Source organism: Mustela nigripes, chromosome 6 (genome assembly GCF_022355385.1).
Source record: "Mustela nigripes isolate SB6536 chromosome 6, MUSNIG.SB6536, whole genome shotgun sequence".
Taxonomy (NCBI): domain Eukaryota; kingdom Metazoa; phylum Chordata; class Mammalia; order Carnivora; family Mustelidae; genus Mustela; species Mustela nigripes.
In genome coordinates this window covers 68,128,329-68,136,275 of record NC_081562.1, presented here as the reverse complement: position 1 = coordinate 68,136,275, position 7,947 = coordinate 68,128,329, and the positions used below count along the sequence as shown (strand labels likewise).

The 7,947-nt window shown below is 38.3% G+C and overlaps 1 protein-coding gene across 4 annotated transcripts in view; it reads left to right on the top strand.

The window, feature by feature from the left end:
• RASSF8 (Ras association domain family member 8) overlaps window positions 1-7,947 on the top strand; it is a 128,600-nt gene that overhangs the window by 54,881 nt on the left and 65,772 nt on the right. The gene's annotated exons all lie outside the window — the stretch shown is intronic.

The following is a 7,947-nucleotide window of genomic DNA, read 5'->3' as shown; positions in this document are numbered from 1 at the left end:
GAACAAATAATCCAATCAAGAAATGGGCAGAGGACATGAACAGACATTTCTGCAAAGAAGACATCCAGATGGCCAACAGACACTTGAAAAAGTGCTCCATATCACTCGGCATCAGGGAAATACAAATCAAAACCACAATTTACTTTATTATTCCCAAAAGCAAACTGGCCCAATTTCAACAAACCACTGAAATTTCAGAGGAAGTTAATAGAGACATATTTAGAGTATATTTTACCTTGCCTGTTAAAAGTCTGATTGTTTGACTACAGATGCCAAGAATGTAATATAAGAAAGGATTATCAGCTCGGCCGGAACACATACCATGAGCAATTAATTATGCCTGCTATGGGCACAGGTATACACACATGACGTATTTCATCATCCTTCATGTGGAAGTTGCTGGTTAAGAACACGTTTTAGTGGTCAGCCCTGAATTCACATCCTGACCCCACCACTTCTTGGCTCTACAACTTTAAACAAATTACTAATTTCCTTGGCTCTAAAGTGGGAATGATCATCCTTAAATTTGTCAAAGCTATATAACAATGAACATGAAGACTTAAATACAATCTGGCATGCGGTAATTGCTTAATAAAAAGTAGCTACTACTATTACTACAGGAGTTCGGGTCTTTCAGAACTCATTAGTGGCTCATCACTGAACGTGATCTTGAGATAGGCAGTTCTCTGCCAAAGGCCTGCTTCTGCAGTGAGGGAGCTTTCCCTTAGCGAGTCACTGGACATAATGGCACTGGCCTCTGTGGCTGTATCTGTGGCACTGGCAGCTCAGGCCGGGCACATGAACACAACTCTGTGAGGCTACATAGGTCCACACTCTCATATTCTCCAAACCAATGCTACAGGTCTGAGGTTTTTCCCTGCAATATAGAAATGTGTCATTTACTCAGAATGAGGCTTAGAAAAATAATGGTTACAAAAATAGAACCATTTTATTCTTCCTGAGATCACTCACCTACCTACCAAGTGCAGGATAAGAACTGGTAATTATACTCTTCTAAGAATTTCAGAGTCAATCTAGGCCTACTCAACACTAGCCACACTGAAAGAAAAAAGACTTCTATCAACATAAAATCTACTTTCATGATAAAGTATACATGTAATGAAAAAAATTCTTTGAAAATTTAAAGTTAGTTAGAAAATGCTTAGGTTATATTACCAGGAAAAATGAACAATATATCTAAAGAGAAAGTAGGGCCTTTTATTATAAAAAGTAAACTTTTCAATAGTTAAATATGGTATCAAATCTTATGCTATTTGAAATTCTAATTCTGTGATTATGATTTCTAATGAATAGTCTTGGCTACTATTTCAGGTCCTATTATATTTTACTGAGCCTGAGGGATTCTGATGAGAAAGCAATAAAATGAGAAGGACATGGGATTTAAGTAGTCAGCAGACCTGGGTTCACTGTGTATTTCAATTGTATAACCTTGAACTCCCTTAAACTCATGCCGGCTCATTTTTTTCAGCTGTAGAATACTGATAAGAATATTTTTCTCATTAGCCTGCTGTGAGCATCACCCTAAATTCACCTATTTAAAATGAGTAGGTGTTCACCAGTATGAACAGCAAAGTGCTGTCCCATCAGGTGGTTATCAGTAGAGAAGCCACATTTTCCCACGTGTTTATACAACTGGATTACTGGAAGCAGGAGAGAAGCTGGGAGGGAAGTCCTATGGGCACTGCATATGAAGAGAACTCTGTCACCTTTATGACTATGCGCCTATTAGCAACAAAGAAACCTGTGGATAACATGTTGCTGCCTACATGGAAATCTCATCATTGTTTTATTTTGGGAGGTACACTTTCCTTTATTTTGATTCTGTTAATTTAGGTGGAGGGACAGAGCATGAAAATGGAACAAATCCACCACTCCAAACACATGGAAAGAAACATCATGGACAAAGAATACCCCCCAATACTAATCAGAGTCCCCACAAATTTATAAAAACTCAACTCACTTACATGATTAGCAAAAATGTGAATAATATATAAACACAGTGTCAAGAGTGTGTCAAGAGTGATATAATGATATGAGGCCAGATAGGAGGAAGATGACTTCTATTCCTCCATCTTCAGAAACACAGGAAGCTAAAAAAGGCTTATCTAAAATTCACACAACCAACACTCAGTATTCATTGCTAGTTACAGTGCTATTTGGGGGAAAAAAGCAGAGATTTGGTTTTCTCACTTTTTAAATATTAAATGCCTGACAGCTTTTGTTAAAGTCATTTGTAATATTTATTAAGTACCTCTCATATGCCAGGAACTGTTCTAAGTGCCTTGAGTATATCAATTTATTTGGTCCTCATAATAATCTTAAAAGGTAGGTACTATTATTTACCCTACTTTTTATAAGAAGAAACCATGGCACAGCCAAGTTACAAAACTTGCCCAAGATCACATAACTTCTTAGGAGTAAGGCCAGCATCTGAATCTAGGCCATCTGCAACCAGACCTCAAATCATGAACTAATAAACTCTACCATCTAATAAAAGAAGTAATTAAGCAAAATGTACATTATACTCAATGGTTTCAAAAAAGCATTTACTACTAAAGGTCTACTATTTGCCACACATATAATAACAAAAGATTTAAAGATACTAGATTTAAAATGAAGTTCATGGGTGAGTCTCCATTTCTCAGTTAATTATGTCCTCACTTTTACTTGACTCCGCTATTTGTGGTACTACAGGTAAAGAGGAAGCAAGGACCTAGAAAAGTAACTACTACTAACAAAAATAATACTGTTTATGAAAAAGAAGAAAGCTCCTCTCGGAAATACTTGACTAATTTTTTGGAAAATAAGTTCTGGGAAATTCTCAAAGTACAGAATAAAGTCAAATATCTACTATTTTCAGTAAGGACTTCCTTCCATGAGCATATGACTGTGGACTCTGAGATGTGGAAAAACAAACTAAAGCAGCATCAGCTCTCATCCCAAAAGAAACTGCAATAAAAACTTGTCATCTGATAGTACTATTCCCAGATTGATTCATATGTGGCTGCAATATATAAAGGTTTAACTTTTGCAGTGAAATACCTCCAGATCTAAAAAAAAAAAAAATAGGATCATTAGTCAGTTACCTTTTATTTCATTCATGATTAGTCATGCACTTCTTTGCCATTCCATGAGCCACTTTAAAATGAAGAAAACTTTTGTTACTTTTAAGTTCAGTGGGCTTTTCCTTAGTCCTATAATCAACAAATTCCCAATTATAAGAGAATCACTGACCATATCTCTAACCACGCCCACCCTTTCTCTTCCAAGTGTGTCTGCTGCCTGCCCCTCTAGACACTTCCTCCTGATGGAAGCTCCGCACAGCCATCTATGTCTCTCTCTGCCCACTATTCCTTCAGCTGACTCTCATTTTGTACACAAGCACATCTGCACCACCTCTACATATTTGGTGCTAAATGTTCCTCATTTGAGAATCTGTCAAAACTCAGATAGTATAATCAAGATGGCCTGTGATTCTCTATTATACTTTTATCACTAGGGCTTCCTCAGAGCCTATAAGCACAAGACCACCTGACAATATTCTCCAGGACACAAAGTCTTGAGAATCCTCTAGGTTCTACAGATATTGCTGTAAGGTTTCCTTCAGTTTCTGAGGTACAAAGGTGGATAATTCTTCAGATGACCTCACAAAATCTTTCTCAGATCTGCACTGGGCAGAACAAGAAACTCAATTCTTAGGGCCAAAAAGGTAAGTGAACACCTCCTATCACCCTTGGATTCCACAGATGGAAAGACAAAATGGTACCAAGGCCCTTAAAACTCTTAAAAAAATGACAAATGTACTAAGCTAGAGAGGGACAGTTTCTATTTTAGTCTACGTAAACAAAACTGATTGATCCTAACCAGTCTCCCTTCTATCCCCCAGTTGCCTCTCTCCAGTCTCTTATGTATCCAAAATTTCATGTTCCTAGCCAAAAGGCCCCAACCAATCATTCCCTACTCTGCCTCATCACTAACAATAGAATTTTTCAGCCCAGAAGCATTTCTTTTCTTCTTTACCAAGTCTTCCTCATGTTTGCTTGTCACCAAAGTCAACCAGATATGGAAGAAGAAGAGGAGTATCAGACTGACTAAAGCACATTAATCACCAATTGGTAATATGAGAAGAGATAATTAGGGAGAGAGTTTTCTATTGTTCCTTAAATCACAGTGCCCATTCTCAGGACCAGGGGAATTGGGGGGTGTGTAGCAAGCAAGGTGCCTAGGGTACAAAAGGATGCAAGGAGGCATCATTCTCAAGTGTCAACATCGTATCTGCATGACTCTAAAAGTGAGTGCCTCCTTATATTTTTTGCCCTTGTAGGTGCTTCACTTTCCTTATTCTAAAGGCCCTGTGACAGTCTGCCTACAAGTCAAAATGGTTAAGATGGTTCCAAGTGGACAAGAAGGACACACTTTAGCTGTTCTCAGACAGTTGCCTACGAAGAAGGAATTGGTTCTGCCTTCCCTTCTAATTTCCCACTAATTTCTAATTTAGTATCTGGCTAGAACCTAAACCCTTGGCTAGTGCCTGATCAACTTTCCTAAACAAAAGAGGAAGAAACACTGGCAAGTGAGAGAGCCTTCTGCTCCCAGGGTCTCAAAGTCTATTACGTATCAGTTTGGCCATTCCAGGGCTGTGGCATACCAGATGCTTGGAAAACCAGTAGTGCAGTCACAGGCCCACCAAGGCTAACCAGGATGCCAGTCTCCTTATATCAGCTCCAGCATCATCACAATCTACTTTGATTTTTATAGTGGATTAAATAATAAATAAGTAGCTATACCTCCCATCATAAACAAAAACAACTTCCTTCTGAACCACTCCCCCCACCAGCTATCTTCCATATCTTACTCCCTTTTCATATTCTCACCTTCCATTCTCCACTGAGTTCTTTCCTGTTAGGCTCGCACCCCCATTGCTCCATCCAAATCAAGCTTATCCATCATGTTTAGCTCATTGTTAAATCTAAGAGTCAACTTATCATTCTCTTTCTTCATTTGGCTTCCAGAATACCTGTACTCTCTTCTTGCTTCTCCTCTAATCCCACTGATGTTCTTTCTTAATCTCTTCTCTAGAAGCTTTATTTGAGAATCTCAAATCTCAATCATAGGTCCTTTACTCTCGTCCATTTATATTCACTCCTTTGGTGATTTCATTCAACTTGATCATTTCTTGAAATGCCACATACTTGACAATTCCCATGTATTTCGAGCTCAGACCCCTCCCTGAACTTCAGCCTCACATTCAGATGCCCAGTCAACATTGCCACTCTGATGTCCAGTAGACATCTCAAACTCAACGTGTCTGAAAAGAACTCTTACACTTACCCTCCACCCCTTATCTGTGGCACCCACACTCTTTCATCTCAGTTCAAAGCAACTAGAATACATCCTTTCAGTTGCTTAGGCCCAAATGCCTCCAGTTATCCTTGACTTCTTTCTCTCATAACCCATATCTAATCTGTCAGGAAATCCTGTTAGCTCTGTCTCTATCTACCCTACTGTAACTGCCAACCCGAATAACTGCACCAGCCTCCTAAGAAGTCTTCCTGCTTCTGCCCGGGGCTTCCTCCATCCTCAAACAGGCTATTCTCAACAAGGACACCAGAAAGAAATAAAAGAAAAATATTTTATAACAGAGAGACAGGAACTTAAATATGTAAATGATAAGACATAATGAAGCAGCTAGACCCTTGTGCCTTTCTAGGCACACCTCGTCATATTGTGTTTATTAGCTTTATTGCACTTGCAGATCCCGTGATTTTTTTTATTTTTTTACAAACTCAAAGTTTGTGGCAACCCAGCAACAAACAAGTCTCTTCATACCTTTTTTTTTTTTTTTTTTTTTTTTTAACAGCATCTGCTCACTTTGTGTCTCATATTTTGGTAATTTTCACAACATTTTAAACTTTTTCATTATTATTTGTTACAGTGATTTGTGATCAGTGATTATTTCTGAGGTATGCCTATACCATAAATGCAACAGTCGCAAGTACAGATATGTAAACGCAGGTCTGTTGATGGGAAACTCAAATACTACAAGAGAGACTGCTGTTTGTGACATGGTTATTAGGTTGGGAACAATTCTTCTCAAATTCTGAATTAAACATGATTTTCTCTTAATTTCTGTAATAGTTGCAATCCTGGAAAATTCATTAGATGTTAAGACAATGCAAAAATGCTTTGTGTATACATGTAAAAAGTTATGCTTAGCTGTGGCTTTTCCATAGGAAAACAGAGTGGGCCATTTTAATAGCACTGTGTGGAACTGTCCTGTGTACCACAGGATGCCCGGCATCTCTGTGACCCATTCACTAAAGGCCAGTAGCATTCTTCCAATCACTGTGATAACCAATAACACCCTCACAAACTTCCTAAACACCCCTGAGGGTGGAACTACCCCTGCTTAGAAATACTATTCTAGAAACAGTCTCTGATCCAACAGACTCTCTTGACTCTGTAGTTTAATCAAAACACGCATGAACAACATATTGAAAAGCACAAAGCCCCATCCATCTTGAATATGGAAATTATATTTATTCAGGAACATTCTGGTATATCCACTGGTCCTCAGCCCAGATAATCTCCTTGTCCTAACATGCTGGTGAGCTTGGCTTTCTTGTAAGATGGGGATGGGATTATGATAACCAGCAACTATGCATTACACATAATTTGAAACTGAGGGCTTCCATTTTGCAGTAGAAAAACAGATGGGGAAGTATAAGTATACAGGGAAGAACATGGACTGATTAAGAATCAAAAAGATACTGGTTTTAAGAGATGTACCCTCCTATTTGATAGATTTTTATCTACTGGCTAGGCACTGGGACCACAAATAGGTGTAGAAGAGTTTCTGTCCTAGAGAAGATGTCCAAAGGGAACAAATCAGTCTCCAGCTGGGACTTGGTTTCTTCTAGCTCAAATGTGAATGTTCAAAGTGCTTTCCAAGTAAAAAATAAAGATTTTATGTATATGTTATAGTGTAGCACAGGGAAAATACAAAATGAAGCAGGCAAGATAGTACTAGAACTAAGGTAGTCACCCATATGACATTTTATTTTTCACATGATATAAATATTACTATATGAAATTACTATTTTGGTTTTTTGTTTTGGTTTTTGACAGCGAGAGACACAGCAAGAGAGGGAACACAAGCAGGGGGAGTAGAGGAGGTGCACTGAGCAGGGAGCCTGATGAGGGACTTGATCCCACGACCATGAAATCATGACTGAGCAACCCAGGCGCCCCTGAAATCACTATTTTGTTAACGGTAAAAATCATTATTTATATTTCTACTTCTTGATATATATAAAGATGGAGTGTATACATTCAAACAATTCTTGGGAGCAAAATGGAAGAGCAATGGCAGTTAATATCAGCATGATTTTTCTGAAAGTGTTGTTTGTTGTACAAAAAAAAAGCAATTTTTAATCATTTCATCCCTCATACAATTCACATTTTGACAAGGCAAAATTTGCAAAGAATTTGCACAGTAAAATTGTCTGGTGGCTATAGAGCAGCTCACAGGAGAAAATGTTAACAAAATGAATGGAAAACAGCATGGAGGTTCCTCAAAATGTTGAAAATAGAACTGCCCTATGACCCAGCAATTGCACTACTGGGTATTTACCCTAAAGATACAAATGTAGTGATCCAAAGGGGCACATGCACCCGAATGTTTATAGCAGCAATGTCCACAATAGCCAAACTATGGAAAGAACCTAGATGTCCATCAACAGATGAATGGATCAAGAAGATGTGGTATATACACACAATGGAATACTGTGCAGCCATCAAAAGAAATGAAATCTTGCCATTTGCGACAACATGGATGGAACTAGAGCGTATCATGCTTAGCGAAGTAAGTCAAGCGGAGAAAGACAACTATCATATGATCTCCCTGATATGAGGAAGTGGTGATGT